This window comes from Lepisma saccharinum, chromosome 3 (genome assembly GCF_977018435.1).
Source record: "Lepisma saccharinum chromosome 3, izLepSacc3.1, whole genome shotgun sequence".
Classification (NCBI taxonomy): Eukaryota; Metazoa; Arthropoda; class Insecta; order Zygentoma; family Lepismatidae; genus Lepisma; species Lepisma saccharinum.
This window is the reverse complement of record NC_139231.1, coordinates 79,212,749-79,239,170: the sequence shown is the minus strand read 5'-3', so window position 1 is coordinate 79,239,170 and position 26,422 is coordinate 79,212,749. Positions and strand designations below refer to the sequence as shown.

The 26,422-nt window shown below is 36.1% G+C and overlaps 1 protein-coding gene across 3 annotated transcripts in view; it reads left to right on the top strand.

The window, feature by feature from the left end:
- LOC145985857 (radial spoke head protein 6 homolog A-like) overlaps nt 1–26,422 on the top strand; it is a 447,142-nt gene that overhangs the window by 276,481 nt on the left and 144,239 nt on the right. For 2 of the 3 annotated variants that reach the window (XM_083119958.1, XM_083119959.1), the window contains exons 1-2: nt 7,667–7,755; nt 9,905–9,992. The gene's annotated coding sequence lies outside the window, so the exon portion shown is untranslated. Of the gene's footprint in view, nt 1–7,666; nt 7,756–9,904; nt 9,993–26,422 lie in introns of those variants that run through there. The other variant, XM_083119960.1, reaches the window with a different exon arrangement.

Here is a 26,422-nt window from a genome sequence, read left to right as displayed (position 1 = left end):
AGAATAAATCATAGACCAGCTAGCATATGATAAAATCTTGAACGCTGAACAGAAAGTTACAAGACACTTTATCAATTCGCCATGCAAGCAGCAGGTTCACGTATGATATATTTTGTACCTCAACAGGGAAAATGACAATGAACATGTTCAACCATTGATTAAGAAGCTTGTTACAGGATTTCTGCTCATATAATTTTTGCACTGCTTAAGCAGGTGAGAAACAATTTGCTCATTTTTTTTATCTTCGCTGTACTTTATTTCCGATATATCACGCATAGTACCTCGCCACGGGGACACCATAAATTAAGATGACAACACTTTGGTACAGCATAATCAGCCAATCAGAAGGTGATAAACTTCCTATATTGTTCATCAGGCGTACGATTACAACGCACTTACTGGTGACAAGTTTCAAGTACTACTATATTTTCACAACATTCTACTAATCATTGCAAAGCAGCGCTGCAGAGGAAAACATGTACTAGCTATCATTAAGGGGAAAATAAGGCACGAGAAAAAAAATTAATTTGTATTTGGTTATTTTGGTTATTTTGGTTAATTTGTAGTTTAGTTAGTTAGGATTCCTAGCTTCGAAGGTGCTGCGCTAACTACTCCGCCATGGAGACTTGCAGAAGGAAATACTTTAGCAACTTTCACCATATATTTTTATTGATTGGAGAAAGCACCTTTGTAACGTAGTCGTATAAACTATTGTTAATCTTATTTACAACTATTCTTAAGGTACAGTTCCACATACATTATTTCATTAATTTATTAACAATTAAAACACTCGATCTTGAACTAATCACTAATGACACTAATGCTTTGGCATTTTTCGGAGCAATCAGTTCTTCAACCGTTCTTCTTCCAGTTTATGTGCTTTATTCAGTTATATTGAGTAATAACCAGTTCCGAGGTTACTTAAAAATGAATTGTTCCATTAGAGCCAATGTAAAAACCCAGCGGCCAAGCGACTCTCACACATGCTCGTGAACAAAACTGTCCGCGCCTCTCTTCCTTAATATGAATTTTATATCATCACGAAATTTATAATACACTGACAAATATTCATTACAATTCGCATTATAATTGTTTACAAGAACAAGCAATGAATTTCAGAATGGATTTTGATTTTTTTTATTTGAATTTAGAATTTTGGGTGCGTCAGCACTAAGGCTATTTTGCACCCGTCACATTATATGGGGTCCAGTCCCTTATCGTTACACATAAAAACTATAACGTTTCATAACTAAAATAATAAAATATTAAAATCTTATGACTTTCGTTAAAAGCTGAGACTTTAAAGGAGCACGCAGCACAAATAAGGACAAAACGCAGGACCACGCAAACAAAATTATACTGGCTATGGGGCCAGTCGCCAGAGCCTCGTTAGGCTGCAGTGCAGGGTGTACTACGTGGAAGTGAGGTTGGCTATTGGGTGCACTACATGGAAGGAGCACCCCTTACACCCAAATTTCAGAATGCAGAGGGGGTTGTTGTTTTATTATTTAGTAGAGTCTATTACATTTTATCAGCCTTTCATGTATTTGACCTCCCCTTTTTTTAAAGGAAGAAATTTATTTCTATGTACAGGGTAGGGTGTCCGGCTTAGACCTTTAACATTACAAAAGAGCATAATTTTGCAGAGAAACCAAATTTTATTACCAAAATTAACATTTTGGTAGAAAAACTCATTCGTTTTTTTTTTTTTTTTTTTTTTTTTGTCCCAGCACCAGCACTTCACACAACCCCGATATGAGCCCCCTGTGGCACGGCAGATGTCGAACCGATATTCCAATTCCGTCCAGGTATTCACCAGCATTTGAGGGGTCACATTGTTAATCGCCTGACGAATTCTGTTACGCAGATCTTCCAAGTTCTCGACGGGCATACTGTAGACTTGGTACTTGATGAACCCCCAAGAGATAAAGTCTGGGGGGGAAAGATCCGGCGAGCGCGGAGGCCAAGCAAGTGGTTTAGATCCTCTTTCTATCCATCTTCTGGGAAAATGCTCATCGAGAAATTCTCGTACAATGATAGCAAAATGTGCCAGGGCTCCGTCTTGTTGGAAAATAGTTTCTGGAGGCATTTGAGGCACAGCGTAATTCTGAAGCATGTCTAAATAATTCGTTCCTCTCACTGTTTCTTCAGCAAAGAAGAACGGGCCTATTATCTTCTCTTTCATTAACCCACATCGCACATTAACGCGAGTCTCTCATAATTTCACGAAACTCATGAGGATTGTCACTTCTCCAAATACGACACTTTTGCTTGTTAACTTTGCCACACGTGTGGAATCTTCATCAGAAAAGCACATCTTGTCCAGAAAAGCATTGTTGCTGTCAATTTCGGTTAACATTTTGCCCGAAGACGTCTGTCTTTTAGGTTTATCATCAGGATAAATTCGTTGATCTAACTGGATCTTGTACGCCCGTAGACGAAACTTTTTGTGCAGAACGTCATGGATAGTAGACCGAGAAATGTTGAGCTCTAAACTTGCACGCACGTCTTATTGATTTTCTTGGACTTCTTGTGAATGCAGTGCAAATCACTTCAATGTTTTCCTCTGATACCTTCCGCTTCGCACACTTCTCGCGCACCGACACAACACTTCCAGTATCTCTTAGTTGTTTATCCCACTTAGCAATACTCAAATAGGAAGCAACATTGTCGTGACGTTGAAGATTGAATTCACGCCGAAAAGCACGTTGAACAAGCTTCACAGATTTGTTTTCTGCCAGTGAAAGAACGCAGAATACTTTCTGCTGAACCGTCCACTCCGCCATCTTGGAATTTATGCGTTACACGCGCATGCGCGTCACGTCAACTCGAAGTACTGGTGATTCTTGCAAATGGCCACAGTTACCAGTCCCATACAAACAACAAGTTTAATTTTAAATTGATTGTAATTAATGTTATACTGTTTTGTAATGTTAAAGGTCTAAGTCGGACACCCTGTATAACAGAAATTACTTCTGGATGCATAAATATATTCATAATTAATTTGATGAAAGTAATACCGCCGGTCACAGTTGTGGAACGGTTCTCACAGTGAGCTTCGACGCCACAGGTCGCGTGTTCGAATCCCAGCCTTGGCATGGGTGTTCTTTGTGAGTGTCCCTTCATCAATTTCATCATATCATCACTCATCCTCATCTTCGCGATTAGCCAAAAGTAGCAGAAAAGCGAAGTAAAATAAACCAAATAAATCAAATTCACATTTACTGTAAATTGTTCTTACATGACAAATCTGCTAATTAATATTATTAGCATTGTTGAAATTCATAGAACTAACTTAAAAAATAATAAACAAACTTTCCAAATGCATATACAGGAAGAGCATACTGGGTATATGAGGGAATATTCGTCATTCATCCTTATTTATATATGTTGGCTTGTTGGCCAAATACTTTGAGTGGTCGACTCACGGTCTCGCCACCGAAACACACGCGTTTGAGTCTCGGCCTGGACCATTACCTTCTCTATCTGAAAGCCTGATGGCTTGCTCTGGTCACGTGACTAAGCGTCAGCAACTGGAGGCGAGATAGCCGCCATGTTTGAGTTGTTTCTTGGGAATCAATGTTGGACCTTTTTAGGGCATATGGAATTGTAATGAAAATTTATGAACTATATTCGAGTTTACGTGACGTGTAAATGTGCTTAAATGTACAAAGGTATGGTGTATAAGTGTTGTGTGCTCAATTGCAGAGGCAATTATGATGAAAAAGGTAAGAGTAACGTTCACATTTCTTCAAGATGTTGCTGAAAATTAGAAATGTGTAGTGCAATTCAATGTGATTCGGTCCCTACGAAAAGTACAAGTTAAGTAACAAAGGTTTTATCCTCATAAATAAATAACAGAAATAGTTCATGATGTAAAGATTTCATGTGTCGTTCTATCTTTTTTCAACAATTTTTTTTCGAAATATCAAATAATTTACACTGAATTACAAGGTTAAGATTAACGTTTAAGATTCGTTGTTGCTTATGATTGCAAAGTAATTAGTTTCACGATTTAGTCAACGTTTAAAATACAAGTATTACGGTCATATCTACCAAAGTAGTTTTGTTAGTGTAAATGTTATGCAAGCATTCGATAACATATTCATATAATTTACGCAAATGTTCAGTTTCAAAATATGTTTAATGAAAGAAAGTTATACAACTGGGCAAACTTGATACCTGTGTATATTTACATTCTTATTTTATTCCGCTTTTATGCTCCTTTAGGCTAATCGGAGGATAATGGAAGAAGATATGCTATGATTTCAAATACAAGGGTACGATGTGTAACAAGTACTTCGATGAAATATTCGTGTGTAAAATTATCCAAGATTTGTATTACTTATGTTTCAACACAAATGTTTTTACACAGAAAGCATTTTATTACCTAGCTATGTTAATATGAACTACAAGTGTAGTAAATTTTATGAAATTGTTTCATGTGAATTGTTTGAATTGTTATTTTATATTTTGTCTTTGTGAAGTTTCGATGTTCGTAATTTTGATTATTAAAAAGTGATAATGTTTCATAATTCACTAACATTCTTCACGATTTTATTAACAGAGTGTAAAGACAGGGTAAGGAAATATTCCAAATGAACACTAAGATCGAAATATTAATCTGGTTTTTTTTTTTTAATGAAAATGTTGAAACTCTTACGTTATTGTCACCGATCTTACTAACCACAATCATAAGATTCAATTTGTTTATTATATTTCGTTCAATATAGTCAAAAGGGTTGAATTTACAATGTGACAAGTGATTTACGTTTAGTCTTTATTCACAGAAATGTAACATTGCCTTTGTACCAATTTCTTTCGCATTTGCTGAGAGGTTATAGAAATTAAGTTTTTGTATTGAGATTGTATAGCTACACAGAATATATGCATTATCTGGTTGATTAATTTTGGATTTGATTAATTAGGCATCTTGGCAAGTTTACTGTCAACCGAACATGCGGGGTTTTGATTTAATCCATTGATTTTTACATACAAAAGTTCATACAAAAGCTGTAACGAGTCTTACTGTAGCTGACAAATATTCCGGATAATATTTTTCAAAGAAATACTATGTTTAATTTGTTTCCGCCAGGAAGTTTCTAACGGTTTTCAACTCTTTCTTTGTGCTATGGTAAGAATTTTTGTGATGGCCATAGTGACTTCCTGAATTTTGGTGTAAATATTCAATATTCTACTATTTTCTTCTAACTATATTCATCAGGAGGGTAAATGTAAAAATTTAACATCATAAAAGAAATAAATATACCTTAATTCTGTACGATAAAAATACGATGAAGGGTTTACACCGTTAAGACGATCGCCTCCAGATGATGACGTCTTGACTGAGCGCTGTGGCCTGAACCTCAAGATGGTCTTGCCTGGACATGGATGTTTTTCTATGAGTGTTGATTCTTCAATTTCATCTAATCATCATTTATCTTCATCGTTATGATGACCCAAAAGTATGAGAAAAGTGATAGAAAGATACAAAAAATATATAAATTAAATATGTCGGTCGCATTTCACAGATATAAAGCAAGAAACATACTTGACACTAACACATTGTGCGTGCCATAAATAAATTAGTCTATAGGCTAGCATTGAACTCTGTAACGCATGTGCCGCTTGCTGTAATGTTCATTGACTTGAATGAATACGTCCACTTTTGCGATTACTTCATCTAGTATTTGTGAGCAGAAAAACGTAGCAAAACCATCGATGCTACTCCCTTTTTCAAGTAACTTACGGAAGCCTATGACTTACTGATATATCAATCGCCAGAACGTCAACTTTCTTTGTACAGACTTGCCGCAATTCACAATTGATATGTTTAAAACTACATGTTTTTCTATAAACACCTAATTTATATAATAATCATTTCGTACAACTGTACAGCATGTACTGTACACCATTGCTTCACTACATTATAACAACAAACTCGCATAATATAAACTGTTAAGTTAAATCTGGCCTTGATCGAACATAAAGTCATCTCTATACTCTTACTCTTAACAACAATCACGTAATTTTAGACAAATAAAATTATCTTACATGCAGAAAACTTAAAAATGAATATTAAACATTGAATTTTATTACATTCTATTTTGGACAGTATTTGTTCACTTTAGAAATGTATAGCATTCGCAATGCAGTGTATCACTGATTGTGCATTACTAAAAGAATGAAAACTATATTACACCTCTATAAGTTTAGTGTAATACTAATTTAGAAGTTAGATTGTTTCATGAAAGAAAATAATTAGTGCTGCAAAGACCCAAATTAACTTAAATTGACGTGAAAAGCCTACCAATTTCTTCTTCTTCTTTATCATGATCCTGTCAACAAAATGACTTTGGATATCGTTTCTGCTATTGAATTTGTTTTAATGTTTTTCTTCTGAAGTTAGTAGTCACTCTAGTTCACCAGTATCATATACGATTGTATGAATAAATCACTTTTATCCTTTTGCTGTTTCTTTTTCTTCTTAATAAAAATCATAATTCAAGCCTACATTTTCGAGCATATGCATACAGAAGCCATATTAGTGGAGGAGATAATTCTGATAGAAGTGAAGAAAGTGACATTGGAAATGAAATATTTAAACGTTGTATACCTTTATAGAGTGTGATTTGTTGATTTGAGAAAATAGGACATTCTAGAAATAAATGTTGCGCATCAGGATTTTCATTACCACATTTGCAATTTTCTTGAGTTTTGATGTGTATTTTTGCTAGATGTGCTGGTGTACGCACGTGTCCCGTCCTTAACCTATTAATGAAAACTATGACCTGCTGTGGGAGTGTGTATAAAAAGAACCATGGGTCTTTGGTTGTAAAGTGTGCTATCCATCTATATGTATTACCCACAACCTTAAATTGTTCCTTGCACCATTTGTTCCATTGCTCCATGAGTTTGATTTTTCGCTCGTGGTAATAAATCCGTATACATTAATCTATTGAAACTTATGTGTTGTAAATCTCTGGCTTGTTTAGCATATAAGTCCACTCGTTCATTTCCTACGTAAATATTATGTGCTTTAACATAACTGAATTGTATGTCAATGTTTCTTTTGCAAGCAAATTGAACTTGTTGAATAATTAAAATATTAAAATAAGATTGATGACATAATTTGGGATAAGATGTGCATCTGTAAGGAGAAGATTTTTTTTTAAAGCCTTCGGCTATTCCACATTGTAAGGCTTTGTATAGTGCGTAACTTTCCTCAGTAAAAACGGATGAATCTATAGGTAATCTAAACTGTTGATATTTTTTTTTTCCTCTGGGATGTAATAGGCACATCCTACCTACCCCTTTGTTATTCGTTGAACCATCGGTGTAAATCATTACATGTGTTGGCCATTTTTCTCTGTACAGTGGTATCCATGAGTATTACCGTGCAAATTGTCCATCACCATGTTCGTACACTTTATTTGACCCAATAAGGGCTTCAAGAATTAAAAGAAAACTCAAAACAAGCTGTTGACAACTTCTGCACCAGCATACATAAAAATCCATCGCTTAAAAACACACAGGATGTAAGAGAAACATTAATGAAAATAGTCATGGACAATTTGAACGGTAATACTCATGGATCCCACTGTACAAGCCTACCAAGACTTGCGCGACTACTCGAGCCAATAGCTTCACATTTGATTCGTAAGGCAGTTGTTCCAACTGTTCCACGTGCATAGACTTCAAGGAGCCATAGTGAATTTGTTTATTACAATCTTGGTGGAGAGTACACGAAGAAAGGTAAAACTCAAATAATGATACTTTGCTTTAGCGCTCGATTGCCTTAGTAATTAGTTTAGTATGTATTTGGTGAATATTTCACTTGATTCAAGTTTACGAAAACACTTAACATTGTGTGTTTACAAATCAGCTAACAAATATGACTAAATCGTGAAACACTGTCATTACTTATTTCCAGAACTTCGATCTAATACTTTCACTCTCTTACATCCTTTGATCTATCAACTAGATATTCCATTATATACTCAATGTTCAATCCACTTCAGAGATCTAGGTTTACATGCATTGTACAGAGAAAAATGGCCAATGCATGTAATGATTTACACCGATGGTTCTAAGAATAACAATAGTGTAGGATGTGCCTATTACATCCCAGAGAAAAACATTTATCAACAATTTAGATTACCTATAGATTCATCTATTTTTACTGCGGAAAGTTACGCCCTATACAAAGCCTTACAATATGGAATAGCGGAAGACTTTAAAAAAATTCTTCTCCTTACAGATTCGCTGAGTGTTCTTCAAGCATTATCTACATCCTATCCCAAATTATGTCACCAATCATATCTTATTATTTTAATTATTCAACAAATTCAACTTGCTTGCAAAAGAAACATTGACATACAATTCAGTTATGTCAAAGCACATGATATTAATGTAGGAAATGATAGAGTGGACATATACGCTAAACAGGCCAGAGATTTACAACTCATAAGTTTCAATAGGTTAATGTATACTGATTTATTACCACGAGTAAAAATCAAACTTATGGAACAATGGAATGAATGGTGCAAAGATCAATTTAAGTTTGTGGGCAACACATATAGATGGATTGCAGAATTTAAATCTAAAGTCCCTTGGTTCAATTCATACACACTCCCACGGCAAGTCATAGTTTTTATTAATAGATTAAGAACAGGACACGTACGTACACCAGCACATTTAGCAAAAATAAAAATTAAAACTCAAGAAAATTGTAAATGTGGCAATAATAATCCTGATGCTCAACATTTAATTCTAGAATGTCCAATCTATTCAGATCAACAAATCATACTCTACAAAGGTTTTCAACGTTTAAAAATTCCATTTCCAATATCACTATCATCCATTTTAACAGATTTATCCCCTTCATTAATATGGATGCTGTATGCATATTCTCGAAAATGTAGACTTGAAATATAAAGTGATTTTTAAGAAACAGCAAAATGGACAAAAAAAAGTGAATTATTTATAATAATTGTTATATATTTGTGATTCCGATTAATTTGTGAGACTAACTGCCAACTTTAGAAGAAAACATTAAAAGAAATAAAAAAAAACAATAACGATGTCCAAAGTCGACAAGATAATGCTGACAGGGACAAAAAAAAGAAGAAGAAGAAGAAGAAAATCGTGAAACACAGCGTATGCAAAAAGTAGAAAAATGCCAGTCTCTCAATGAAGAATGAGTCTGGTTTATTATTCACTATTGTGAATATTCGCGATTAGCCAAAAGTAGAAGAAGAGCGAAGTAAAATAAATTAAATCAATCAATCAACTAATATAAAAACAAACTAATTATTTACTTTTGCAAATCGAATTGAATCCATTTCATTCAAGAAGGTACAAGGGTTGAACCATGAAAATTGCATTAATTTCTATGTGTGAAAAACATATTACATCTCGAAAACATTAACATCGCGTGTTTACAAATCAGCTAAGAAATATGGTTAAATCGTGAAACAGCGTATGTAAGAAGCAGATATTACCTTATATACTGACTTCTCTTCTTCGCATTGATGATATTCTTAGCGAAATATTTAACCAAGTCAAGTATTCTGTTGTAAATAGGCTATGTTGTAGAATCTGAATTAGGAAAGGAAAATTGTCACTATATATTGTAAATATAAACATACTTACTCTGTGTAACCGGTACACAGACAAGGTCAACAACCAGTAAATTAAAAAGAAGAAAATTACACGAAAGGGTCAGTTGATAATTATTCAAAATATATTAACACTGCAGATTATGCATAGAAAATAATAAAGTATGAATACTCGTATTGTTTTCTACGTTTAAGTACTCTGGTATTTATCACATTTTCATAATTTATTTGTTTAATTAATTTAGTTAATTTGTGCTTATATTTTTTATATTCTTGAATTCCAGTGTTGGCCTAACACGGGGCAGTTTCAATAAGTACTTAGAAAGCTAGGAACGCGTGTCCGATGGTAGCCAGAAATCGAAGACAAAGAAGGTAAGAAATATACAATAATCATGACGATAAGGCATACAATAATACAATAATAATAATAGTAAGTAACAAAAACTGCAGTATGTTGACTCCGTCATTAATGAAGGCTCCGACAAGGTAAAAAATATTATTATTCGTGTACATAAATCTTTTTTTTTTTTTTGTATTTGTGAGATACCTGTTAACATTAATGCGTTTGTGTTCAATAAGATGTAAAATAGACCTAAGAAGATAAGTATGTATTCACTAAAGATATCTTTAGGGCCTCCCCGATGGCGCAGTGGTAGTGTCGCCGCCTTGTAATCAAGGGGTCCCGGGTTCGATACCCGGTAGAGGTACAAGTGGTTCGGATCTACTTTACTTTACTACTTTAAACTGTAGGTCCAGTCCCGATTAGCCTTACTGTGCATAAAGTGGACTTAAAACCTCAACTCAACAACAACAACTAAAGATATCTTCTTAGCTCTATTCACTAAAGATATACATTTTCTTAATGATCATATTAATATTCATTAAGCTAAAAAACAGACTAAGCAGAAGCTCAGCTGTCATTGTCTTTTTAATATTATATTTTTTTCCCTAAAATGTTAAATAAGTGAATTTTAAGACACACAGGCACGCAAACATGTTACATACGAACATCTACTTATATTTGTGCCGTTAATGGTTATGTAAAGGATAAAAGAATGAAATAACTTTAGGCTATGTGTGAATATATTGTAAATCTGTTCCATGATATTTTCCTGTCTAGCTTCTTATTACTTCCATGTTCCGAAATATTTGTTATTTGATGTTAAAAGTCCAAGAAGTCCTCAACTGGAAGTGAAAAACGTATATTTTCCCTAATATTATCGCCAGGTGTGTCTATTGAGGCGAGTGTTTATTTATCACTACCAGGACAAAAGTAACAAAAAAAGTGACGTAGTTCTGAGAGTAAGTAAATCTTGCTGTGCCAGACATTGAGAATAACCACAGCTATTCTTGCTCTTATTGTACGATACATAAACAGAATTCAAATACAAGTTCGTGAAAGAAAGAAACATGGTATGTAACAAACAAAAATAAACACATACAGCTTGCAGTTGTGTGTGTGTGCGTGTGTGCACGTGGTTCATAAAGCTAGAGGTATCTGTGCCCCGGAACGAGAATAGATTTTGACGCCGAGTTCCACCGAATTCTGCGCCGGCCTTCCCTACTTGGGCCAAATGTCCCTCTCATAAATTACACATGTAAAAAAATATATTTACGAGCAAGAAAAATCCATGACTCCATAAGGCACCCTTAGCAAGCATTGTATTATTTTTCTCTTAAGACAAAATTCTTCTTCGACAAAAGGTACAAAATGCACATTTGACATTATTTATTTCTCTGTTAGATTAAGTAACATACAACTTACATGCAGTATATTGAGTGCAATAATTCCGAATCGTTAATATAATAGTATTACTAATACTATTATACTAATAGAACAACAACGTAAAAATGATGCACAATTTCTTTAAATATTAAAGAACACCACAACTAATCATTACTTTATAACTGACGTTAACCACTACAGAGTATATTTTTGTTCATCCTAATGAAACTCCAGTATATACTTTGGGAATCAATACATGGAAACACCGCTGTATGTAGCACATGCTTTTAGTCATCACACGGCACCTATTCATCACTGTGAATTGCGAGAGAAGCGAATAAGAAAATGCAAACTGACAATAATACTTTTTTGTAGCTAATCAGTGGTGATTTATTCATTCTAGTTTTTTTTGGACTTTTAACCACTGTTATTTAAAAGAGATTTACCAACGTTGAAGACGGAGGCAGATGCAGCCTCCGAAACGTTGGTAAATCTCTTTTAAATAACAGTGGTTAAAAGTCCAAAAAAACTAGAATGACAATAATACATATTAATTTAATATGGCATCAGAGGGCCTCCCCGATGGCGCAGTGGTATCGTCGTCGCCTTGTAATCAAGGGGTTCCGGGTTCGATACCCGGTGGAGGCACAAGTGATTCGGATCCCACTTTAAACTGTAGGTCCAGTCCCGATTAGCCTTACTGTGCATAAAGTGGACTTAAAACAACATATCAATCAATATCGCATCAGTGCTTTCGCACCGCTACGTTTAATCTGTTCTAACCTTTTCTCACTTTGCTCGTAGTCTTCCTCTATATCTCGACGCACCTCCCCCCACCCTCCCCCTCTAGCCACAGTTCTGTTATCATCGTGAAAGTGCAACTTAGTGTGAAAAGTTTCTAAATCTATGTGCTTGGGTCTACTAGTAAACAACGATAGTCTTCATCTATGTGGAGGCAATGTAGAGTAGACATGGGCGTCTACCCCACTGGTTATTTGCATATTTCGATTCGAAATTACGTAAATAAAGTTAGTAACAGAATCACCAAAGTAGAAAGTGCGTTAGATCGAAAAAATAGGAGCGTAAAATGCAGGAACCAGTTTTTTTTTCATATTCCACCATATAATTCAAATAATAAATAGTTCTAAAGTGTTGTAAATTCAAAAAATGTGATTTTTTTTATCTAAGAAGTCAAACAGCATAAATTCTATGACTATAATTTCCCCCCACCATTTGAGATTTTCCTTGAACTACGTGTGTACAAATTTATGTAGTATATTATGAAATGTAAAAGTAATAATTAATAGTAATGATATTAATGAAAAAGAGTTCTATTGAAAATTCAATTCACTCTTTTGTTGGATCTAAGTCTTTCTAAGAATATAATAATGATGTTAGTATAATAATAGCAATAATAGTAATATGGTAATAATACATTTAGAATAAAAATGTTTTTATTAGTTTATAATAGTTATTATTGTATAATAATAATATTCCTATTCAAGTTTTAGCAACGACTTGACCCCCCCCCCCCCTCCACTGCAAAATTTTCTGGCGGCGTCAATGTAATCTATGCAAACAACATGGCGGCGAGTGTTGGCTTATCATCTAACATTGTAAGATCAGAAGAAAATTTCCGTTGTTGTGGATTAAAGCGGGTGCGGCGTGCCGAGCCGACAAGCGGTGGAATTTCCATGCGAGAAGCGCAAAGGTTTCCTAGAATTTTTTACCATTCGTGACGACTCCCAATTCGCTCTCGTGTCATTCCGGCTGTCTTCGCGCAGTTCCGGAAATCCCCAAAAAAACAAATTTCAAATACTATAATTTCCAAACACACGGCGGTCTTCTCGTAAGGACGCATGGAAAGTTCTACATGGCGGTTCGGAGCTTCAAGATGTTTTCAGTTTCCTCAGGTCATTCTAGACAATAAGCTGTAGGTCTGAACCGAAGAAATAGAGACCAGGGGACACGTTTACCTAAGATTAGGTTTTAGAATGTTTCTGCTGTCAGCAAATTAAATGATAGAGAAATGTCCGATCTGAGCATATTAAAAAAAGTACTGTAAAGATAACAGTTCACAATGAAACTATATAGATACACCTATGATACATGTTGTAATGCAATACCGCACTCACGTCGTAAGTGGACCTGACAAATGTTTGCTGTTCAATGAAGGCGTTGAATAAAGTCAAAAGTTCTTCAAAATTTCTCTGAAGATGTAGGCTTGTTGTGTCAAGTTACTATTATTTGTTTCTTGTACAGCATTGTTCTTCATCCCTTCGTTACATTTGAGATATAGTTTTTTCGTTTGAAAAAAACAAACAAAGAAACACTGGAATGTGGAAGCAGCAGAAGTAACGTATTGAAAATATCCAAGTGATTCAAATATAATTTTTTAATTTGTTAGCTATCAGTACCGCGTTTAGTAACATAAAAAGTAGTAAATATTGTGCCATGCCATTAATTTAACGAGGATTATATATACATCACCACACACAACACGCTACGACATCAGGATTCCCTGGTTCGATTCGAATCCCAGCCTGGGCATGGATGTTCTTTGTGAGTGTCCCTTCATCAATTTCATTGTCATCATCGCTATTAGCTAAAAGTGGCAGAAAAGCGAAGTAAAATAAACAAAACAAATCAATCTACTTTACACACACACTATATACATGCACATGCGGACTTTTCAAATTAAATATTTTTGTTTCGGAGGTAGTATTCGGGATGTAACGTAAAGAACAACGTATAACATTTGCAACGGAATCCACTCTCTTCAGAGGTGGTAAATGAACAATTGTTATTATTAACTAGGGAAAAGTATTAAAATAATGTAAAAACTACACACAAATATATGTTGCAAACATTCACTGTTCTAAGTATTGCTGGCTCTACTGATTATTTACTAGGTATTTCCAATTCATTGTTATTGCATTTTCAACATTCTAAATGAAAATAATAGCCCTTTTTAGAATTATTATTTAAATTAAAATTTGTTTCTATAAAGGTTAATGAACTCCCGTCTTCTTGCGCAAGGATTGTGAAAATAAAGTCGCCTCGGTGGTCGAACACATTGAGTGCAGGACCCACAATGTCGCCACCACCTGTTTTAGGTTCGTTCGTGTAATTTCATCTAATCATCTTTTATTCTGATGGTCGCGGTTAGCCTAAATATGAAGAAAAGCGACACAAAATAAGAAGAATGCAAAATATTTAAAAAAAGGACGAAACGAGAAACTTTGCAATAATGTACATTTTGTCAGACTAGGATAATTGAACGTATAAAAGGTAAAGAAAATCTTAAGATATGAACTATACTATTAATATTGAAATAGTATAAAATACACCCAAATGTACAAACATTTCGCAATGTATAATTTTCGGTGGTGGAAGACACGTATTTTAGAAATTCATATCGCACTTGAAATTATAAATCTAGTTCCGATTATCCTACTCAAAATTATGGTGTTTATAGATTTTTTCCTACCTCAACGTCATTAAGTTCGATTTATTGTAAGGAGATTTAACCCGCAATTTCGTAAGCAGGTGATTCGACCATGACCCTCTTTGTTCTAAATATCAGTATTATTTTTTATATTTTTACTGCATATTTTTAAATGTTAGCTGAATCAACTTATCCTATGAAAGTGTTAACAAGATAAAAATATATCTCTAAGTGCTACAGTGTGATTTATGAACAAAAATTGTCTAAAGCGTCATGATTGAAAGTTAATAGTTTATGCCAAAAAAAAATTCCACAGGTGTGCAATTACCAGAAAAATAAAGTGATTACGGCTACATCCTTACAATCTGTGGGCAAAAAAGAGAGGACTTTTGCCCTTGCACAGTTCCAATTACAGAGAATACCCTCTGGGACAACTCCAACAGATTAAGGGCTCAGAAAATTGCTTTATAAAAGAAGGTACAGGCCTCGCTAACGAATATAACCCATCCGTGAAAGAAAGATATTATCCTCGTGCCTTTTGGGTATTGAGTTTATCAATTGGCCCTTTCGTGCGATTTTGATTGTTCAACCCTTGCACCTTTTTGGTTGAAATGGATTCAAATTGTACTACCAAATTACGCGATAAGTAGCGGGGCGGGACTAAAAGAAACTCACCTGTTTTGCTAGGAAATTGAGTTCAGTTTTACCGCGGCTCAGACCTACTTTGCCTTGAGGCTTGCACCGAGAAACCTTCCGATGTAACCTCGCACATAATGGCTCCGCTTTTGAGGCCCGTTCTCTCCGATTCAACAAGCTTTTAACACACTCGCAAGCAGACACTCGTAAACTGACACGTTCTCACAACATTTTGGAATAACTCACAGTCACTATTCAGAAGAAATTAACAAGAATTTCTGCGAAAGACGCAGAGAATTGAAACAACTCGGATCCAGGCAGATAAGCCTAACGAACGCTGCGAAAACTTAGCCCGACCAGGACCGTTGTACGAAGTCGACAGCAACTAGCTAACAGGCGAAGAAGCCTTCACGTACGAAGTTTCACCAATAAATATTAAACTGAAAATAAATGGTTGTAATACCTCTCCACCCGCAATACCAACCACTAAACCTATCACAGAATGAGAAAAAAAGAGAAACGATGGCAGGTTGACTGCGCATGGACCCCTAACACGCACACAAACACTGTATCATCAATTCATCTTCTTCAACTCTCACCCGGTATCATTTCTCTTTGTCTCTCGAAGTTTTCAAACGTCGCTGTTATTTTTCCTTTCTCTTTTTTAAATTTTATTTTCATTTCTCCTTTTTCCCCATCGCCCGTTGCATCTCCGCCCCCGACGTCGAATTTTCTGTTGTTATTTTCGAACAAGGGTAGGAGGAAAGGAAAAGAAATCTCCCAAACATAAATTGGAATTTCTTTCCAGACGTCCAGCACAACAGAAATTCGCACCGTGCTACTGTCAAATGTTTTTCTTCTGGTCACTACCTGCTTGCTAGGGAGGAGTGTTACAACTGCCTCCTCTTCCCCTCACCTGTGCTTTTACAAGGGAAGAAGATGGTGGGATTCTTTGGAACAAATGACAATCGCGGAAAAACACTGACATTCATGAAATATTTTATCCCCCCCCCCCTTGTTTTGTGCCGAACTGGGCAGGAAGATAACACTGACAAAAGACAAGCCTCAACCTGCGCACAGCATGCAGGTAAAAGATTTCGGGAACAGGTGACCCCCACACTCCTTCCTCCCTCTCTCCCTTCCCGCCCCTATCTCGTACAAAAGTAATAGGGAGTAGAGCAAGAGAGCGGAATGGCTTTCAAAGGTGGCGTGGCTGTAGACTAGCAAAATAAATAGGCCTGTCTTGTCCGTCTGGGAAGGAACAGAGGGTTAATACCAGCTTTAATTCTTTTTGGTCTCGGATTTCCAATTCCCCATCAACATTTTTTTCTTTCTTTCTTTTTTAATTTCTTTCTCTTCTCCGTTTGCTTTCAGGCAACGAATATATTACCGTCAAACGACAAAACTTCACCTTCTCGAGAGAAACTAAATAATTTTGGAGTAATTGCTTAATTTATGTACCTAACTTTTATAACGGTTGGTTGTAAATGCAGGAATTTGCATTGCGAGTGTAAGAAATAAAATGTCTGAACAGATCATTTAGAGTATTCTACACAATCCAACTACTTCAAACTTACATGGTAACCACAAAAAAGTAAAGCTAGAAAACATCATTAAAACTGCTTTTCTAAGAGGCTTTACAGCATGTTATTTGCTTTCTTAAGTACATTCGTTTCTAGAGTTTCTCTCTAACCCTCATCAGTGTTTTTTTCTGCGCCATAAACCCCAGGAAATTGTTTTCATCTTCGATTCACTATTTTTCTTTACCAGAATCAAATTTGTAGCATGAGAAATTAGCTTTATCCTGCTAACACATAAGTAATGACAAAACATTAAATCAAAGGTCCTGGGTTTGATGCTCGGTGGAGGCACTTACTGCCTTGAATTCCACTTTAAACTCGAAGTCCAGTCCCGATTAGCCTATCTGCGCATAAAGTGTACTTAAAACAAAAACTCAAAATTCAAACATAAAATCTTAATATAGTTGTTGTAATCACGGATTACTACTTACGATTGCTCTAAGGATTACTATGAATTGAGAACTCGAGTCTATTGATCGTACACAAATTTCTCATTGGGAACATTCCGGCAGATGGCAGCACCATACATCAAACGAATCATAATAATGATTTAATTCTAATTATCAGCAGTAATTTTAAGTGAAATTGGGAAGAGTAATTTCTACATAGAATTATAAATATTTTGTTGGCACTGTATAACATGTTACTATCGTTACAGGTAAAATATATTAGTTAATTTATGATTGTTAAATCTGGGTGGCTGGTGCACACAAAACGTACTGCCTGTCAGGTGGAAATGCCCTGTCTGGACGAGTCTCCAGTGACACAGTAGGGTCGATGGATAAAAGTGTAGGAACACGGTGAATCAGGTTTCGTGAATATCGTCTTTGCTCCATTTCGAAGGGGTTTGTTGCGAGTTGTAACAATAACAGCCATCAGAAGCACAAGAAAACAAGCGATAATAAGCAATCGAACGCATAAAAACGGGAAACTGATCTTGGAAAACCCACAGCGTCGGTTCCAGCATGTTTCTACTTATTTCCTCTTTCGCGTTGGATTCGTCCACTAATAGGCGAGCCTTCCGTGGTCGAACTGTAACAGCAGTGTATCGAGACACGGAGATCATTAACTTTCCTTGATAAGTATTTCTGTTTGATGTCCCATTTGGATGCTACGAACACAATTGCCACTAATTGATTGAGTTTGTAAATATCATAAACAAAATATAAGACTTCTCTATAAATAAGCACATGTGCGAAGAAATGTATATTCCTTTCCCGGATTCTCTGGAGTAAGAGAACGCGAACGCGTTCTGTGCGCATATTGAAGGGTGTGCGCCTCGTCCAATGAACGCGCGGAGGGGAGGGGCATCCACGGGAGGGGACGACTCGACTGCTCATTCGCGGTCCAGTAGTTCTGTAGCAAACATGTCAGGTCGCAAGTCTAGGGGAACTCTGCATTTAGGAGAGCGACTCATAGTGTTGAATGTGTTCGAGAACAACTTGTTTGAAAAGTTTAAAACCCATGGCTTTGTTTTTTTACAAATGTTTAAAAAACATGTTTTTCAGACTTGTTTAAAACACATTTTGATACATGATGTTTCATAGTTTGTGGTTATTTGCATGTTTTTTTTGAAAATGTATGTTTAAATTTGTTTTAACTATTTTCTGTTCTTCGTAGCATCAAAAGACAAATAAACGTGCAATATTATTTGTTATTTGTGTAAAACAATACACTGGCCATTGTTAAGAATAAAAGAAGAAATTGGCAGCAGAAAGCGTTTTGCTTTACGGTCGTTACACCGCGCAGCACTTCGTTGCTTTCATCCCGCACCCTTTCCCACCTAGTCTGGCCCATGGTCTGGCCCCGCCCACAAGCTTTTCCCCTTTGCGCGTCTCTACTCCAGAGAATCCGGAAAAGCAGTATAGTAAATTTGGTTTTGGTATTTCTTTTTAAATATCGTACCAAATCTCGAGCGAGACGATAATCTCGTTCTCCTCTCGATTTTTACAAGTTCGTCCCGGTCTCGCCTCCAATTAATATGAAACGTCATTGGCATTGTAAGCGAAGGAATCGTTCATTTATCAAGGTTTCCTATTTGCTTGTGGAGAGTCAAACAACGTTATTCTTATTACCAAATTAACGCAAATCCGACAATGTGTACAATGTTTTATAAGATAAAATACGTAACCATGTAATGTACATAATGGTGCAAGTCTGCCTTTCTTAGTATGTAAGGGGGTGTAAGGGGTGCTCCTTCCACGTAGTGAAACAATAGTGAACCTCACTTCCACGTAGTACACCCTGGACTGCAGACTAACGAGGCTCTGGCGACTGGTCCATGGCCAGTATAATTTTATTTGTGTTGTCCTGTGTTTTGTCCTTATGTATGCTGAGTGCTCCTTTACAGCCTCAGCTTTTAACGAAAGTCAGAATATTTTATGATTTTAGTTCTGCTACGTTAGAGTTGTTATGTGTAACGATAAGGGGCTGGACCCCGTATAATGTGACGGGTGCAAAATAGCCTTAGTGCTGACGCACCCAAAATTTTAAATTCAAATTCACATTGGTAGGTAAGGTTCAAGGTGGAGTTCAGACCAGTGTTTTAGTGTTAGTACGGAACGTTTCTACCAAACTATATTATTATTAATAATAATATTAATATAATTGCATTCATTTGGGAAGATTTTTTACCCGTAAAAAACTTACCGGTACGTACTGGAAAATACAGTGAACATTTAGGAAATTTCGTGATTCAGTTCTCCAGGATAACCCATATCCAATACTGCAGCCACTGGCCTTCGCTTATAAATTTGCACAGAACGACAGATTGAGAAATCAATTTTTACAATTAAGCATTTAACATGAAAGTTAATGCATATGCTGAAAATTTAATTTGCATTTTATTATTATTTTGTGTTGCTTTTTTGGCACTATTGGCTAATCGCGACGATGTGGATGAATAGTGGTTAAATGAAATTGAATAAGAGACTTTTACAAAGGAACACCGATGCTTAGGTAGGGACTCGAACTTGGAACCTTCTATGGCGAGTCGTGAATTGACAATTCAACGTACTTGTTCACTAAAGTTGTGTGGGAAAATTAATTTTATAATAATATTAGTTTTCAGAAAATCTAAGACCTCGGAAGCAATGTATCTTACTAAACTTAAATGGTAGTGGAGATATTGAAACTATTTTTTTAAAAAATATATATACCAAAAATTGATCACGCTTTTTTTAGATGTGAAAACTCGTCATGATGTAAATCGTCTCTACTTCACAAATATCCTCCCTCAAACCTCCCACCCCCGACTAAGTTCACAATGAGGAAACAAGTGAAAACTGCATTTGCAATTGCAACGTAAACAAACATTCTCGCAGACTACTTTTAGTCTTCGGCAAGCTGGGAACTCGCAAAATCCGTCGCGAGAGCCATGGAAGGGTCTATTTCACTGAGTTATGGTAATTTTAAGCACTTTTAAAACAATTTAGAAGGCGAGAAACTTCATTAGAAATGCAGATGACCGACCAAGGAGGAATTGTTTGTCTTTTAATGCGTCTGAGTTGTTTCTGAAGAAGGAAAAACAAAAGAATGACGATTAGGCCTGAATACGAACTCTCTCGTTGTACGGAAGGGGAATTTTCAGAGCTTTAAAGCTTCTTTAAGAAACGAGATATTGCACTTAAAGGGGAGAAATGTTTAATTGAAAACTTCGTTTGGTAAAGAATAGTGTAAAAAGAAGTAAAGTGATCCCCTGTGCTTTGCACCATGCCAGGAAGGCGTATAGGGGGTTTGGGGTTAGGTCCCCACACTTTCTGGTAAAGAATAGTGTACATTATAAATTCTTCTCATTCCGTCCGATCATCAAAAGCTTATTGGACTTAGAGCTTTAGAGTGTGAATCCGCATATTGCAGGAATGGGGAAGTTTTCTTTATTGCTTTTTTTTACCTTTAGACCAAGGAGGGTACATACAGGCACTGGCGTACGCCTAAGGGGGACTGATGCGGCTGCAGCACCTCCGAAATTTTAAGAAAATCAATATTTTCAAATAAAAGCAGTGAAGAACTCAGGGGAAAACCAACGTGGTAAATGCAAGGCACCCTTAAAATACCACCGGCTGCCATTTTTGAGAGTGGAAAGTTATATATATATATATATATATATATATATATATATATATATATGTAAATTGACGGAAAATTTGAAGCAGTCGGACTTCTGTTTCCATTATACCTAATTATTATATAATAAATATATACAATAAATAAGAATTGTTTCAGTGAACCTGGTCAAATGTTCACAATACGCCACTGGAATCAAACCCGGGTCCACTCTTTATTGACTGACATAATTGTTTGGGTCGTGTACATTTGGAGTTCGGGGAAACAATAGCGTTCAGTGTCAAGTACGCGAAAACAGGAATGACTTCAAGCCTCCACATCATCAATTAAATAGCAGTATTTAGCAATAATTGCACATTAACGATCACTTTCCATTATCTTGTTATCGCAAACAACGCAAGAACGAAGCTCGGACTAAATATCGCATCCGTCAAAATGGTTGATCAGTTGAATTCGTCTTGCACGTCGTTTCAGCACACTTCAAGAAGAAGGCAATAAATCTTCTTATCTTCTATTCCGTTAATTTTTGCGACAGGCTAAAAAAAGGCTGACATAATTGACGATCACCCTTTGGTTATTATTTTAACACCGGTATCTCCTTTTTCTTCTTTCCTTGTCAGTAACAGGAGAAAAAAGAAAATGGTTGACCAATTTCATCGTACTGATCACCTGCTGCTATGCAAACCTACCAATTACACCCAGGCTCGTTTAAAGAGGAAAACTGCTATAAAAATTCAAAATGAGGTTTGTCTGTTACACCTGGCGTGGCTGTTAGTGCTAGGCATGTGTTCGGAGATAGGAAACGCGACGAAGTTCAGATTTGGAAGGTTCTTTTTTCCTTCAGCATTTTGCAGGGAAATGCCTAGACTGGCCACACGTTCGGTTAAGAAGGTTCTGTTCGGTTTTCCCGGCCGGTTTACAAGTTGGCTCGGTCGACACCTTCTTACATAGGAAGCCAAAGCGTTGACTTTTGAGTACATGCAACGTCATCAGTGATAGGCCATTGATCACAACAGGATTTCAACATTACAGCAGCAAGCGTGTGTGTTAAAAAGGCGAAAACCTGATTTGAAAGTAGCATTTCTAGCGTGTGAAGAAAGTGTAAGAACACACATTTGCGACAATAATCCTGGCATCGTGTTATGATGAATGACATATTCACTGATTACGTCAGATAGTAACGAAGTATGTGGGGTCTTCCCGATGACTAAGTGGTAACGTCGACGTCTTATAATTAAGGGGGGGCCCTGGTTCGATACCCGGTGGAAGCACATAGTGGTTCGGATCCCACTTTAAACTGTAGGTCCAGTCCCGATTAACGTATCTGTGCATAACAGGACTTACAACATAAACTCAAACTAAAGAACAAAGTGTCTTCGCAAGCCTTCCATGCATAAGATGAGGGCCACAATTATTATTAATAATATTGTAATAATAATAATAATAATAATAATATAGGATGGAAAATAAAAAAATCTATGCCCAACTTCCGTGGTGGAGTGGTTAACATAACGCACTACGACGACAGCGACCCGGGTTAGAGTCCCGGCATGGGTGTTCTTTGTGAGTATATCTTCATCATATCATCACTCACCCTCATCTTCGCGATTAGTCAAAAGTGGCAGAAAAGCGAAGTCAAATAAACCAAATTAATTAATCAAAATTCTATGTTCTATGACGTTATGTGATTCTATATACAGAATGACAGGAAACTTCACACTCCATCGCATTCTGTTCCAGAACATTCTTTCAAATTTCGGACCAATTACAGAGAATGAACATTTCAGGACACACTTCCTCCATTTCATCGCAGACTCCCGGAATAAGAAGAATAGAATGGACACAGGCCCAGTGTTTGAGTTTCATATTTCAAAGCAATTATAATGCTACGTTACTAAAATTGTTTTTTAAATGTTCGAGACGACAACGCGAACGAGGCAGACTTCTGCAAAATTGAGACGAGTATCCCCGATCCTCCTCAATGTCCTTCGAGACTTGATATGTCAAAATGTTACCTAAACCGAATTTAATTTACTATGAGACTTCTTCAGACAATGGAAGCGGATATCTCCCTTATTGTTGAGGAATAATCAACACAGTGTATTTTGTTCATAGTAATTGCAAAGTCAATCCATTAGTGGCAATTGTGAACCTATGCTGTGTGGATGCATATATATTCAGGAAAATATTCCGTTTTCGAGCTCTCGGAGAGTCAAAAAGAGTCGTCAGAGGAAAAGAAAAAAAAAGTGTTTACCTCAATGATCTCTATACGCTGTGAAACTTTGTATTGCGACACATTGCATGTGTTGTTCATACTGTACATTTCGAGACGAGACCGAGACTTGCCCTTCGAGACAAAGACGAGATGGATATTTATAAATCGAGACGAGAGCACAAGACTGATTGATTGATTTGTTTTTTAAGTCCACTTTATGCACAGAAAGGCTAATCGAGTCTGGACCTACAGTTTAAAGTGGGATCCGAACCACTACGTACCTCCACTGTGTATCGAACCCGGGACCCCTTAATTACAAGGCAACGACGCTACCACTGCGCCATCGGGGAGGCCCCAAGAGGCCAAGAATGAAAAATACATTCAATACTCGAGACCGAGGAAAGTTTCGCCTCGTCTCGACACCATCACTTCTAAAATTATATCAAAATTTATTAAACATTTCGAAGGTACAAAAGGTTCAAAATTACTGATTATATTATTTGGTGTATGTAATAACTGTATAATTTGTTAATATCAATTGAAAAAAAATCAACTCTAGCGTCCGCTTTGTGAGAATCAAACTTCGATGGGTCTACCATAGCAGGGACTGTACCAAGACGAGTGACAGTCACTGTAGGAATGTCATTTTGTGAAAAATTGTGATGGCTATTAATCTGTGTCGCATGAAAATTCCTAACCTCAAAAAGTTCCACATATTTTTAATTGTAGAAAAAAAAACTACAAATGTTCCCAATGGCAACTTTTTGTCACTTTTAATGAAAGCTTATTTTAATATGTGCTCTGAATTTTTATGTTATTTTCTTAAGAACAATGAAAAATCATTGAATTCTACAAAGAAAAATGGAAGCATGATTATTTTTCTATTTTAATTATTTTATTCTGCCTCTTGGGTTAGTCACAATGATGAGGACGAACGACGAGCTGTTAAATATGTAATGGGAGAAATACGTAGAATGACAGAATTCGAACTAAAAACCTATGATTTCATAGCGCGTTACTACAGCCACTCATTCACAGTGGCTGGCATCATTAATTTTGTGCAATATATGGCGCTGATGTTGTTCTTGTATGTACAATAACAAATTCATGTTAATTTCGTCTGAAAATATATTTTTTGTTAGATTACATTTGTTGTAACTTCCTCATTTACGGCGTGGTCTTCACACAGTAGACGCACAGATGTTGCAGGCAGTACTATATAAAAAACAATCAATGTAATATTCTGTTTTGATGCGAAAGTATATTTGAATAGCTTGTGGGACAAGAGATTGATGAAAAATTTACATAAAACTCAATTTTAGTTTCGTCTATTCGAACAATTCTTCTCCTAACAGTTCACAACTTCGGTAGCGTACAATATTTAAAATATACCTCTAAAATATACAACAGAAACTTAGCACTTTGTAATTTATTTCTGTCGTTTTTCCAACAGCCAGGCTTCGTAACGCTGCTTGAGATGTCACAGCTCCTGACATCTGTGGGCGGACACGGAAAGTTCGTGTTCTATACAAGGGCTCATGAGACGGGCTGTCCCATCCACATCGGATGTAAGCCATCTCCATTCCACTACGGATCTAAAATATGTTTGAATGAAATAATTAACAATCGTGATATGGTTTTATGATTCTAAATTGATAGAAGCGATAACTGGTTTGTGAAGTTTGCAGACTATGCACTAAAAAATTACGAGTTTAAAAAATGCTAATGCATTTATACAGTACGAGACTGCGTCTTTTTTCACATGGAATTGTTACGTCCGTGGGATGATTATTAAATTTTGTTTTAAAGTTTAAAATGAAGTAATTTAGAAGGACGTAGATCGCATAACTTTTGTCTGTATTACGTACTGTATTTACAACTTACCTAGAAGTAGTGGGGCTTTGGTACAGGATTTTTACCGAATTCTCTCGCACCTACAATCTCTCTATCTTTCTCGCTCTCGCTCATTCGTTTTTCCATTTACTTTCTCTTTCTCAGTGTTTCCATATCTCATATTCCTTCTCTTCCGCACTCTCTCATTCTCTCTGATTTATTTCGCTTTATCTTTTTCTCTCATAGTTTATCTCACTTCCCTTCTCTCTCCCACTATTCTGATGTGCTCGTACAGTCCTGGGTTTAGCCGGCCTCCGTGGCTTAGTGGTTAGTTAACACATCGCGCTGCAACGCCAGGCGTCCCGGGTTCGAATCCTGGCCTGGGCATGGATGTTTGTGAGTGTCCATTCATCAATTTCATCATGTCGTCACTCATCCCCATCTTCGCAAATTAACCAAAAGTGGCACAAAAAAAGCGAAGTAAAATAAAGCAAATCAATCAAACAGTTTGATTTTTATTAAGAACTTTACAATTCAGAAGTGTCCTTGACTGTATTACCGTTTCATGGCAATTATCTTTGCTTTTTGGTCTTCGCAATTTTTTCCTCGCGTGTGAATTTCTTGGCATTTTATTTATTTATTGCGCTTAGTGACGGTTATTCTCTTCGTTGGTCTTCCATTCACACCCATTGCTGTGTTTTGATTTCGAGATTATATTATTTCGCATCTGTTCTTCGCAGTGATCGCATATGCCAAAAAGCATACAGGCCGGCAGTAATTTTTTTTTAAAATTGGAGCTTATCGCACAGATGGCCAACTCTTTGTGGTGATAAAAAGAGAGAGAATGATAATCGATGTATTATTTAAAAAATCACAAAAAAGGATTGTATCAAAAGACAGGATGCCGACAGTAATTTATTTGCAATTCGGCCACTGGTTCTTCAACTGATTTCAATTTGCTCTTGTTATTCGTTCTTTCTTAAAATGCTTGACTTCTTATTTCACGAGTAATCCATTTGGTAGGTATTTACATCTCATTTACTATTGCGTTGAAATTTCCTTTGGTTACTTTCCCATTTATTCTGGCAATGAGTATTGCTTCAGCAATTATTCTATTTCGTGTTTATTCTTCTCCCGTTTGTTACTATGTATAAAGCGCTTATTGCTGGATTAATTAATTTCGTCATTATTTAGTTATTTTTCCCACGGCAGTATTGTGAATCGTTCTCCTTTTAGAATCTAAACATTTTTAGTAATTTTATGAGTATTTCAATGAAAAAAGTAAGTACTGTAATAGAC